Below are 14957 nucleotides of genomic sequence, written 5' to 3' on the forward strand. Positions count from 1 at the left end.
TTATCAACAAGGTCTTGGTACCTTCCGATGAACTTTTTTTAGAAAAAGCACGAGACGTTCTTTGACATACCCCTGGTTCATCAACTTTCTACTCAAACACTGATGACGTTTTACAAAGTCTGAGTAGGAGCTGCAAGCTCTTGAATATCGAATAAGTTGGGAAATATATATCCCATATGCAGGTGAAGTTGGTATATTGCTACTAAGGTGGGGGAAATTTATTATTTCAAAATTAAAATCGTCTTGTTTGTCATAGATTCTGGTACTGAGATGACTGTGTAAGTCAAATTCGAGATATAAGTCTAAAAATGAATCCCTCAATTTTTTTTTTTAAAGTTTCGTTTACAGCCCTGATTACTAATACTGATATATCTGTGTGCACCGAACAATCAGTGACTTCGAGTACGCTTTGATACGATTCCATTCATTATCCTTTAATCTAGTATCTCAATACGAGTCAAGACTTTGTAAAAGATAAAATTATTAAGTGGTAAGTAGAAAACTTCATTCGTAAAATCTGAATTCGAAAAAAAAAGGAATTCGCTATTGAATAAATAAAATGTTGTGACCAGTTAACGATTTTCTATTAAAGTACTTATAATTAGCTATAGTGATCATATGATAATTATTCTTAATAGTACAATTAGTACAAGATACAAAGATAAGCAATATTCTGTAAAGATAAGTTATACACAGGTGGCCCTTTACTTGAATGATGACAATAGCGATGTACAATAATGTATCAGGCAAAGTAAGCATAAGTGGCTTTGAACAAGCTGTCAGATAACTGCGAGTACTCTCAGGTCTGTTCATTGTGTCTTTTTGTGTCGGGATGTATAAGTACCCGGCCACGCCCACTTGTATTTTTGTCCATCTGATGCGTTCAGCCTTTTTCAACTGATTTTTATAGTTCGTTCTTATGTTGTACTGTTATACCACTGTCCCAGGTTAGAGGGGAGGGTGTTGGGATCTCGCTAACATGTTTAACCCCATCACATTAATCATGTATGTGCCTGTCCCAAGACAGGAGCCTGTAATTCAGTGGTTGTCGTTTGTTTATGTGTTACATATTTGTTTTTCGTTCACTGATTATTTTACATAAATGAGGCCGTTAGTTTTCTCATTTGAATTGTTTTACATTGTCTTATCGGGGCCTTTTATAGCTGAATATGCGGTATTGGCTTTGTTCATTGTTGAAGGCCGTACGATGATCTATAGTTGTTAATGTCTGTGTCATTTTGGTCTTTTGTGGATAGTTGTCTTAATGGCAATCATACCACATCTTTTTTATATAGTATGTCATAATTGGTCATCTCATTTGGGAAATTTTCAAACAGGACCAACAGTCTGGTTTCTTTTTGGGATCGTAGTATTTTAGAATCGTGTATTTCACTTTCTGTTTTTTTGTTTTGTTTTAGTGGACTATCACTATAGACGCTTTGTTTCAATTATATGTGGTTTTTGATCCTTTGCTACTATATATAAAGGGAAGACATCTTTACATTAGTTACTATAAATTGAACATTCAAATTAAATATAGGCCAATTTGATAATTATATCAATAAAAAATACTGTTTTGATTCGTGGTATTTCCAAAATAGCATCCAACCATGCCATTTAACGAGGGTGCATAATTAAAATGTGTACAAAAAAGAAAACAAATACAATTTTTGAACTATTTTAACCAAGACTGCGTCGTGTGTAAAAGTAAATAAATTAAGCATGGTATAAAAGACTAGAATGCGTAAATAGCTGATTTTAAATAAAATAGCTCAATAAAGGGTGTCAAAAAATGGAACACACTCATTCACAGACGCTGTTCTTGATATCGTTTAAATGCAAGTTTTACAGATAAAAGTTCATGGATTGTACAGTAGGTAAAAAAAAAATAAGGTAGTATTTCCTACTTTAAATAAAATTAAAAACGGAAATGGGGAACATGTCAAAGAGAAAACAACCCGACCTCAGATCAGATAATAGTCTACATTTTGGGATGCACTATCTTCGAAATAGTAAACTGGCTACGCTTTTCATTTTACAGAATAACACGTTGACTTGCATACACCACTAGATCATGTTTTGCATCCAGTGCTCCAATTTTGCTAACTTAATAATTGTATGTAGTATTTTCAGTTTAAGAAATACTTGTAATTATCACTTCTTAAACATCCGTTTTAATCAATGCTTGGCAGATGAAATGGATATCAAATTTCATTCTGACGCAAATGCGTGACAGTAACTAAAGACAAACTAGCTGATAATCTAGAATACCGATGTTGCTTAAGATAATAAAATAGTTGAATCAATTTCAATGTAGCAACTTCTTTATATTTTTCATTATAAATCTTATCAATGAGATAGCCAAATGACATCCTACTACGTCGTTTATCTAGCACTTTTTTTGTAGATCCAACCTCTAGAAAAGCACTAATAAAACCATTATTTTCTATAATTACCTTTAAAAAGTTATCAAATAGATGTAGTATCTACCACATTATCATTTTCAGTTTAATTTATAATATACGCATGAGCATGAATAGATGCATTTACCTAATATTTGGCGCCATTGAAAAGTTTTATTTTTTTGCCCAAAAAAAAAAGGTTTTATTTTTGAAATGTTTTTTTTTGGCGCAAATGAATGGCTTTTTTTTGGGCCCACATGAAAGATTTTTATTGGCGCATAAGAAATACCAATTGCAGAAGCAAAGCACCAATAGCGGTTAAAGGTCGTTATCAATAATGGGATAAAGTGGTAGAAATGCAAATGTTTCGATGGGTATGTTGGGAAAATACACAAGACATTATAAATCTGCGCTCGGATTATGAAAATGTTTAAAACTAACCTTAACCAGTAAATAATGCATGTAAAATTGAAGAAAAATAGTTTCAATTACGTTCTCGAAAAGTAATTTTCGGGTCCTTAATAGCTATGTATCAATAATTCATCTTTGATGCTAACATTTACGACTTTCATTTAAGTTCATTTGACTACATGTGCTTTGCAAATGAATTATCTGTAAATTAGTGCTTTTTAAATGTCAATTATGGAGGTGTATTCCAGAGATGTGATGTCGGAAAGAGTTGTATTTATGTGAAAACACAATTATATGAACTAATAAGATTATAAACTCCGACTACTAAAACGAATGAACGAAGATTACTATAAAATTACAATCAACTTAAATATCATTAAACTTGTTAAACCGATATCGTTTCCTGTGAATTACATGTTAAAATATCAGTTCATTTGATTTACTCGAATATGACAGAAAAAATGAATAATTGGATGAAATAATGAGCATATGATAAATGTTTAATGAAGTAAAATTGTCTCGAAAGTGATCAATATCTCTATTGAATATGATCTATCACATTAACACCCACAACATTTGATATTTGAAAGGTTTAACATGTCAGTTTATACAGGGCGCTAAAAGAATTACTATTGGCGTTGGTGGATCATTGATTTATTTAGGAACGAGTTCAATTACATCCCCATCATTTATCCATACAATTACAACCTAATATGTCACATCAGATAGCGTTAAAGTTTAATTTCAGCGATTAACTTACATGTTTTTATTTTTTTGGTGTATTTGTTTCACTTGACGTTGAATTTCTGTCTGCATGCAGTTTCGTCAGGTTTTTTTATATCTTTAAATTGAAAGCGTCTTGTGCACTATTTATTTTTTAATCTGTAAGCGAGGACGGACATTAAATTGTTTATGATGTTACTGGGTCGATGCCACTGCTGGTGGACGTTTCGTCCCCGAGGATATTACCAGCCCAGTAGTCAGCACATCAGTGTTGACATGAATATCAATTATGTGGTCATTTTTATAAATTTCCAGTTTACAAAACTTTGAATTTTTCGAAAAACTAAGGAGTTTCTTGTCCAAGGAATATATTACCTTAGCCGTATTTGGCACAACTGTTTGGAACTTTGGATCCTCAATGCTCTTCAACTTTGCACCTGTTTGGCTTTATAACTTTTTTTATATGAGGGTCACTGATGAGTCTTGTGTAGACGAAACGCGCGTCTGGCGTACTAAATTATAATCCTGGTACTTTTGAGAACTATTATGAAGCATAAATACGCTTTAAAAATACAATGTTATCATAGTCAACTCTTTGACAACTTATAGGATTGCGAAATATACAAAATATGACTCTGCAAACTAAATCAAAATGGACAAGATCCTTTAACACAAAACTAGAGATAGACTCAGTTATCCAGGAAGGGTTATACAGTAAAATTGAGAATGGAAATGGGGAATGTGTCAAAGAGACAACAACCCGACCAAATAAAAAAACAACAGCAGAAGGTCACCAACAGGTCTTCACTGTAGCGAGAAATTCCCGCACCCGGAGGAGTAAACTGTTCCAATAGTGCCACCCTTCATGTGTCATCATTACAGCTTAAAAGACGGTAATTGGTCGCATTTATTAAAATGTGTGTCACAATAGAGGACAAGAGTCAAGAAGGAAAAAAATACGACAGGGAACATATTCCCGTATCACCAGTTATGTAAATATTGCATAACTCAATGTTGCAAAATGTGGAGCAAGATCTGCGTACTCTGCCGCAACAGCTTGTGGGTTCATGTTGTTCAGTCTTAAAGATTCTATGTTGTTTGTATTTTGTCTTTTTTGTTTTTTATTTTGCCATGGCATGGTCAGTTTTTTCTACTTATGAGTTAGAATTTCCTTTTAACACCTTTCGCCTCTCTTTCAACCATATCATGATGCCTCTGTAAACTTCAATGATATGTTTTTCCTATTGATTTACTCAATTGCCTCTTGACTAAACAGTAACCCTTGACTTTTTAAAAATACGTATCACTGCATATGTATTTTAAAGAACACATACATGTATCTATAATGTGGTTATACATTTTACCGATAACGAAAAAAATGCTTAAGATAGAACGGTAAAGAGTTAAGTTAGTCCAATCGAGCCAGTACGAGATCATTAACATCTGCAGGATGATAAGATGAGGTATGATTTTCAATAAAACAAAGATCAACTTCAGACCAACTGATATAGATTTAAACAGCTAAAGTTCACCATACTTCCTTCAATAAACCAAAACCCATGTATCGTATAGCATGATATAAGGTTTGCGCCTCAGATTGACACACTCTACATACAAATCATAACAAAATTAAAACAAAATACAAGTTGAAATACCGATCGAAAAGTACTCGCAGTTACTGAAACCTAGTTCAAAATATAAAAAAAGAAGATGTGGTATGATTGCCAATGAGACAACTATCCACAAAAGACCAAAATGACACAAACAAAGTCAATTTCAACAAATCACGTAAATAAGGACTAATATACAAGTATATTGCACATCTAACAGATGTATTGTTGAATAATTACATTATAATACGTTATTCTGATTGGTTAGCTGCACATCACGTGTTATTCCTAAGCAATTGCATTACTGAATATTATAAAACTTATCATTCATGATAACACGAGGTCCACAATTAAGTTCACAGGTGAATTACTAGTACATAAAAAAATGATAAAATTCGTGTTTTCATAATCCTAGTTAAAAAAAATGTAATTTTAATTCATAGGATTGTAAAAGCGTTGACAGTGTGCACATTTTTAGAATGAAGTGCTTCCGCGCTTCATACAAAATGTACTTCGGTCAACGCTTTTACACCTCAATAAAGTTACAAAAAGAAGCATTCAATTCTTAAATAAAAGACACAATAAAAGGTCTAAGAAAGTCATGGCATTGAGCGATGCCAAAATATATCAATATATATTATTTTATATTTCAATTCACCAGAACAAATTCTACGATTATTTGGAACCAATGAAAACAATACTCCAAACCTTTCCACAAAGTCAAATTGATAACCTATCAGAACAAGTTTATTTCAATAATAAATAAGTTAACATGGATCGTATCTAAATGTCGGGGCTCTTTTAAAAATGTCACGTTTGTTTTTACTTTTTCTACAAGTAAAGCAAAATCTTAGGTCTATAAAAGAAGTGTGTTACAGTTTATAGTGATTTGTGAAAATGAAATTCCGTGAGAAAACTAGAAATGGGCGTATTTTAAACACGTTGACTAAGTTTGTTTTAAGTTTTATATGCGAAAACACAAATTCAGATATTGTTTCAAAAAGAGAGGCGAAAGATACCAGAGAAAATGGATTGACAACTATATGGCTAAAAAAGTAAAAGACCAAGAGAAAAACAACAGCACACAACACTAAACATAGAAAAACTGGGGATGATCTCATGTGCTCTAGAAGGGTAAGCATATCCTGCTTCACATGTTTCGCCCGTCATGTTGCTCATGTTAATACAAACCTGGTAATAAATATAATTTGGTTGGTTACATGCGGGAAAAAAGGGGACGGGATTGTTAATTTCGACATATCGTCAGTGAAACGGTTATTCGATACCGGTCAACTAATCCGTGATGGCGTCCGTATACCCTACGAAGGGATGATTTCAACTTTACCAGTTGAAACAATTAGTTAAATAGCTTCCTTGTGAGCAGCAATAACCCTTTATGAAGGAAATAATAATAGGAAATACAGGATCTGCAATATCGTATCAACTTAGTGATATGTATACAGGTGCTGCTGGAATGTTGCTACATAGAAATGGAAAATACACAATTGGGAAGCTGAAATTATCTCTTTTGTCGTAAAGTTTCAACCGACTTTCATTGTCTATTTTCAGATGTATGTTAAGATAGGATGCTCAAGTGATTGTTTCTATTATAGATTTGTCTTGATTTCCAATTTATTTCCAATAGAGGACGACATTTTGGCTCTTTTTAGAACAAAATGTATAATGTATGGATGGTAAGCGATTTTGAAGCCTACTTGTGATCACATCTTAACTTTGATGCTTCACAGTCTCACGTCAAAGAATTATTATTTTTCAGACTAAAATCTGATGTAACTAGGATCGTCAGGTACGTTTATGATGGTTATACAAATGCATACGGATATCCCCCTTTTTAACAACTGTGTTAAAACCGCAATAACATGTCAACCAAAAGTACATGTAATAAGTACCGACTACTATTTTATATCTATAAAAATGTGTGCTTAACGATTTGTAAAACAGTAAAAACCATATACAGTCATTATCTTAATTAAGTGAATGGGAATACGAGGATTGGTAAACTGTTTTAGCGGTTAACGTTAATAACTTAAAGTTAACTTATATTCCGACACACATTAATACAAATTACTTCTGTCTGTCAAGCTTTAATTATTTCTTAATTTTCTTCCTTTTTTAGTTAGAGATGTATGTTTACGAACCGTATTTTTACAATGGCATTAATAAAATGGGATTGTACATTTGATAGAGTTCATTTTTACATAAGAACACTGTGGTGAGCTATAATTGGTTTACCCTAATAGTCCTAAAAATGTGAAAAATATCCAAAGTGGTCTCAGTATACACTATTTGAATCTGGGAGTGTTTTGTACTTTATAAGGTCGAAAGTACAAGCAATCATCAACGAATCATAATTAACACACTACTTAAGTGTCCAAAAAAACGCATAAGTACAACCCTCAGGCATCAAATATAGATTACTTAACCAAATAGTTTGCTGAAGAAAACTGAGCACTACAGGTCTTGATAGACGAGCGTCGTATTTGACACATCAAAACCAACGTTGCGTTGGGTAAATTAGACAGCAATCTAACAAGAAACAGAAAAGACATTTCAAAGTCAGCAGAAGACTTTTACACAATATGTCGAGCACTTACATGTAACTTAATCACCTAAGGTTAAAGATATAGCGATACAACTTCAAACTTCTTGATTGTGATGTCAACAGTTTGTCATCTTTTAATGAAAGTCAATAGACTTACAACAAATCCCCAGTACTAACAGCAGACACTAAAAGAAAATATAAACTACTTAATTAAGTGCATAATATTTAAAACAAAAAAAACACAACCATAATTGTTTTTTATATTTCATCAATGAATACAAGTAATTCAAAGTACGTAATATTGCAATACTAATAGTTATAAATATAAGTATGATCAAACAGTTCTATACTGAACTCGGCTTTTCTCATTGGAATTGTTACACATAAGTCATGTCGGGGTATTTTATAGCTGACTATACAGTGTGAATTTATGTTAAGTTTTGAAAGCCGTACGATGCAATATAAATATGCACAAATTCGTAATTTTATAAGATTTTGGTGGGTACTTGTTTCATTGGTAATCTAACCACATCTATTATTTTTTAAATCCTTTTTATACAGAAAAATTCATATCCTAGTCCGTAAAAATGACATGACTTACTCCCCTTTACTCATATCGTTTCTCAGTATAGGTGATAGCATTAAAAAGACAAATATATACTTTACAATACTTGCATACGAAATAGCACGGCCTTTAACACGGAGCTTTAGCTCTTAACGAACAACAAACCACTGAAGGGCTCAAAATGGATAGTTTAAAACAATTCAAACAGGAAATATAACAGTCATATCTATATAAATACATGTGACGAGGAACGAAAAATGAAAAACACTTATATATCACAACAACAAATGACATTCACTGGACAACAGGTATCTGACATAGGACAGACTTACACCTGTGCAAACACATGCAGCAGGTTTAAAAATTCAACATGCGTCAGACTTCAACCTTACCTGAAACAGTAGTATAAAATTACAACATTGAAAGACATTGTATTTTTATACCTCTGTCCAAGGTTAGGGGTGGTTGGGATCCCGTTAACATGTTAAGCCCTGCCACATTATAAATTTATGTGCCTGTCCCAAGTCAGGATCCTGTAATTTAGTGGGTGTTGTTGATGTGTTACATATTTGTTTTTCGTTCATTTTAAAAAAATAAATAAGCCCGTTAGTGTTTTTGTTTTAATTGTTTTACATTGTCTTATCGGGGCCTTTTATAGCTGACAATGCGGTATGGGATTTGTTCATTGTTGAAGGCAGTACGGTGACCTATTGTTGTAAAATTTCTTTGTCATTTTGGTCTCTAGTATAGAGTTGTCTCAATGGCAATCTACCACATTTTCTTATTTTATACATGTTCCGGACCATATGAGTATCTGGACCATACGCGTATGGTCATGACCATATGGGTATATACTCATATGGTCCGACCATACCCGTATGGTCGGACCGTACGCGTATGGTCGGGGTAATCAACACGTATACTTTAAACTCTTCATTAGGTGTGACCCTTCTGATTGTTACGTCACTAAAATGTCATTTTATTATAAATTATAAAAAACTTATAAAAAAACCAGTTTCACACAGTTACTATTACTTACTATTTGTAAGTACAATTATAAGAAGATGTCAAAATCAAATGAACATATTGTAAAAGAAATTTTATTGTTTAAAGTAGCATGAGAAGGAAACATCATTGGCAAGGATCACGATATTTTTTAAAGATCATGATATTTTCTATTCTTTATTTCTATACTTCTATTTTAATCTTAATTATAAGACCGGTAAAATAGCATTTAAGAGCCATGAAATAGCTACTGCCTTTATTTAATTTGATCTGTGATATTCATTTTACGATATTGGAGATATAGAGTTTTTTAAAAATACCGTAAACACATCGGATTTGTCCGAGTCGATATCACTGCACGCAGCCAAAACAAGCAATCACAGAAAAGCTACATGTATGGTACCGTGTGAATGTCATTCTAAGTATACAAAAGCATACACGAATACAATTAGCGATGAAAACTAAGATCAACTGACTGTGGCATCAATATTTAATGTTTATGTAGCTTTTGAAATGTAAAATTAATACGTATTATTTCTATTGTATATTTGAAAAATTACCTATATGGTCCAAAAACTCATATGGTCCGGCCCGTTAATAACCAAACGAGTATAATACTCATATGGTCCGACCATACGCGTACGGTCGGACCTTACGCGTATGGTCGGACCATATGAGTATACGCATATGGTCATGACCATACGCGTATGGTCCAAATACTCATATGGTCCGGAACATACATATTTCTATTTTCCAGTCAACATTTGAGACTTTGTATATATTCACTAATGTTAAATTGTAGTTACGGACACGCCATAATGGCTGATGAAACATAAGTTCTAAAATAATGTTATTAAAATTGGCAGTTATAAGAAATACAGGACGTTTGAAGTTGGTGATTTATTTCAAAAATAGAGTAGGTTCATATCTTAAAAATTCATAAATATATGTCCTCACTTCGGTTACTGCAAGGGGTCTCATATCTGTACTTTATGTCTTAAGTTTCTTGTTGTATGCATTGTATCGTTCAACTGATTTTTACAGTTTGTTTTTATGTTGTGCTGTTTCTCCTGCACTGTCGTAGTTCAGGGGAGGACTGAGCGCCCCCATACAAATACATGATATATGTGCCTGTCCCAGACCATGATCCAATAACTTAATGGTTGTTTTTTGTTGGTGTTTATATCACATTTGGTTTTTTTATTTGCTGTTTTCTTCAGTTCGTTCTTGTTTTCTACAGTTCGTCCTTGTTTTGCCGCTGAATCAAATTAAGCTAGGATAGGGCTGAGCGTCGACAAAGATGTTTAATTCGGCAAAATTCTGTATTTGTCTGTCCTAAGTTAGCAACCTATAGTTCAGTGGTCGTTTGTTGCGGTTTGTCGCATCCTTTTTTTATTATTGTTTTGTGCATAAATAAGACAGTTACTTGTCCCGTTTCCTCGTTTAAATTGTTCTATATTTTTCACCCCAGGGTCTTTTATATCTTGCTTTGTGGTAAGTGTTTTGCTCATTGATGAATGCCACGCACAGTGACCTATAGTTGCTAACTTCTACGTTATTTGGGTTCTGAAGTAAAGTTGTATTATTTACAGTCGTACCATATCCCCTTATCATTTAATGTAAAGACAAACAAAATGGATAACACCTTGTTACTAGATAGCCTGAATTATTTTATGAAATATATGTTTCGCAGATGTACTTCAGCGCGGTTTCGCAGATGACGATGGATTTGTTCCAATAGTCGTATTCACAATTCTGTTCTTTCTTCCTCAATCTACCGATTCGGAATTAGACTAATCACCGGCTTTGTACTTACATGAGCAATGCAACTGTTGTTACATTTGGAGCAGGATCAACGTGCTCATTCAAATTCACCTGAGATAAAATCCAGGATTTATCGTTGTTTTTTTTTGGTTCTCAGTCTTTAGTTTTCTTTGTTGTGTTATGTGCACTATAGTATGCCTTTTTCATATTTTTGTTATGTCATTTTTAATTTGTTTTCGACTTATGAGTTGGAAAATACATTTGGTATCTCTCACCTCTGTTATATAAAGCTTTCATTAAACAATCTCTATGACTACCTATCTGATTATAAGTCCATGCTTAGTTAACAAGAATCTGATAACACGCCATTACAGTTTATGCTGTGGTAAATTTATAAAAATGCTAGAACATTGTTCTGATAACATGGTGTGCTGTTTGTCCGTTTTTCTCAGTGACTATTTATACTTTTAATCTTCGGAGTCGATGCGTTTTATGTATTTGTTTTTGTTTTTTATTTTCATGTAAGTGTATATATCCGAAAGACTTTTGAAATTTTATTTTGATTTTTCCAATTAATTGTCGTTAGTTTGTTTTCTCATATTTCTGCCTTTTTCCTTCCTCTGTCCGTCCTTCCTCCCATTATTCCGTTGGTCCACCCGTCTGTCCCGTTTCAGGTTAAAGTTTTTGATCAAAGTTTTAAGTCGAGGTAGTTTTTGATGAAGTAGAAGTCCAATCATTTTGAAACTTAGAAAACATGTTCCCTATGATATGATCTTTCTAATTCAAATGCCATATTATTTTTTTCATCCGAATTTCACGGTCCTCCGAACATAGAAATGATAGTAGTGGAGCGGCGAATGTTGAAAAAGTCGCTTAGTTAACGATTTTAAATTACCTAAATACCTTATGGAATTTTAAGGTCCTAAAATGTTTATCGATTATTCAGCTTTAGAAAAATATTTGTCGTCAATATCATATGTGGTACAAATGACGTTAAAAATAGACTTTACTGACGTTACCCAACTTGCATCGCATACCTCACTGCCGATTTGGTAGTCATGCAAATTTCACAACAAACCCGTTCTAAAAATAATTTTTGAATGAAATTGGTAAATAAAGTTATTCGTGAACTTCATACAATGTAAGGGCATTTCCAAATAGTCCTAAATTTAATGCTTAATGCATCTGAAAATGGTTGAAAATAACACTGTAAAAATCATCGTTTTTCATCTAGCATTATTTGCACGTGCAGCATAGGTATATTTTAAAGGCACAACAATGAAGCCGCCGTATAATACTTCAATCGACCCGATTTACCTTTTGAAGTTAATTCCTAAAAATATAAATATTTGACTAAATATCTGCTTTTTATCCAGATTTCAAGTCCGAATATTTGTCACAGATTTACCGACATTGTTGTGGTTTCTAGTTATAGTCAAACATTCAGCGATTTAGCGAAGGTCATTTGTAGTCATTTTTAAGCATATTTTAGTTCATTTTGTAATTTCCAAAGCCTTGTGATTAATTTATGTTGTTTGGTATTGTTGTATACTCGTTTTTGTTGAATTGAACTGGGTTTGGTTTTCAGGTGTGTTTGATTTGTTTTTTTATTCAATCACATGGACAATTTAACAATCTCGTTAAAACGGGTTTCGCTAGATGCCAAAAAAGACCTTCTTCTTGAAAAAAAGTCTCTTGTTTAATCATCACTTTTGACAAGGTATCAGTCTTTTTTACCTGATAAAATAAGTAAGACATACTGTAATTCCTCTAAACATAAGGCTAAACTTGAGAGGTACTACAGGGATGACATTGCCTTTTTAGCTCAACAAGGACAATATAAATCTAGCATTGTATTTGCCAGCGATATTTTCATTGGAGACGCTGTTAAGACAGCGAATAACATCAAAGCATAACTAAAAAGAATGTGTCCAAAGTACACGGATGCCTCACTGGCACTATCATTTTCCATGTTTCATGGACCGTGAAATTGGGGTCAAAAGTCTAATGTGACTTCAAAATTATAAATATATCATATCATAAGCATCAATTGTACTAAGTTTCAAGTTGATTGGACTTAAGCTTCATCAAAAACTACCTTGACCAAAAACTTTAACCTGAAAATCCCACTTTCATTTTATATGTTCAGTTGACCGTGAAATTGGGGTCAAAAGTCTCATTTGGCTTTAAAATGAGAAAGATTATATCATAAGCAACAAGTGTACTAAGTTTCAAGTTGATTGGACTTCATCTTCATCAAAAACTACATTGACCAAAAACTTTTACCTGCGTTAGGTGGGGCATAAAAATGGTTGAGATAAAAGCCGACTTAAGTATATGTAGCTCCACCAAAACCAACGACAAATCGGTATGCATGTACTTTATGAAGCAGCCTCAATTTTATGACAAAAAATGGAAAGTATTTATATATCTAGGGATTATTATCGTGCAAATAACCAAGTACAAATGCATATCGTTGGAAATGTCAGAAGCTATGTTGTCAACCTATTTGATAAGTTTTGTTACTTGTCTCTTGACAAAGTCTTTTGAAACATTTTCTTCAGTATCAATGAATATTTCGCATGACATTCGGAGAAAATGTGCTACTCTTGCAGAGTGCCTGTTGTCAAATTGTATTAACATACTTACTCCATCTAAAGTCTTATTATGCCGGTCGTTCATGCTCTGGGTTGGTGTGACTTCACTTCAAGTTTTTTTTGGAATCGGTTAAAAGTCGATATTCAACCTCTTTAGGACAAAACCAAGCCGTTTCGGTAATCCAGTAGCCTTAGGTCACCTTACGGCCTTCAACAATGAGCAAAGCCCAAATGGCCATACCGCAGTCAGCTTTAATAGGCCCCGATAAGACAGTGTAAAACAATTCAACCGAAAAGCTTTCGGCATGTGAATTTGTATTTAAGCATCACGTACTACGTACAATGTGGCAAAGCAAAGTTTGGTTGTCCGCAAATCTAGCCAATCGAAGTAATGGCTCCCCATGTGCCTTTGTTGGAAAACTGCGCAACATGACACGTTAGAGCCAGTTTTCTTTGAGGGACAAATGGCATCGGACTTTCTACAAGATCTTATTAGTTCATCTAAGGAGGGAAAACATGCTAGGCAGCACGTGTTTGCAAGGAGCAGGGTCTTCCTTGCACTGATTATGTTTTTTGTCAAAATGTAGGTAGTTGTTATGAAAAACCATGAAAATAGTTCTTGTAATATTTGGTAACTTTATTTTAATTTGCTATAATGTTTTCGACGTTTCATTTGATATGAAAATAAACTCATCATAGATACCATAACGGTCACGTCTCAATTTTATGAATTTGTTCTACAACACACTTGCACTAATTGAGTAATATATCAAACTCCATTAACTACGAGTATATTAAATAAAAAGGTATCTTGTATTGAGATAGTTTGAATTCATTTTAACTAAACTCAGTGACACGTCGAATCCTTGAAAACTGAAACGAATTTTTTCATGGCTGTATATTTGGTTTGATTTATTAGCTATGCATTTCAGATACTCTTTGAAAACTTTTCAACTATTAAAGTATTCAAGAAATGCTATTTGTCGATGTCAATTATCAATGTTAATATGTTCCTGTTTTCCATTAGGCATTAAAATTTGTATGTACCATGGACTACCTTTAAAAAAGTTTAAATAAAACGTTGTTATGACGTCATGTGCAAATATGAAAAAGATTTTGTATGCACTAACGTTTTTCTACATATTACTACTCGTATAATTTATTGAATAGATTATTAATTATGAAAAAATATCAATGGTATTGTTTCTCTAGATGAAAGTAGGATTTTTTTAAGTGATGACCTTTGACCTTGATTTTCGATATTATGGTACCAGATTTGATATTGACGACACATATTTTCAAAAAGTACAGGATTTC

This window comes from Mytilus trossulus, chromosome 14 (genome assembly GCF_036588685.1).
Source record: "Mytilus trossulus isolate FHL-02 chromosome 14, PNRI_Mtr1.1.1.hap1, whole genome shotgun sequence".
Taxonomy (NCBI): Eukaryota; Metazoa; Mollusca; class Bivalvia; order Mytilida; family Mytilidae; genus Mytilus; species Mytilus trossulus.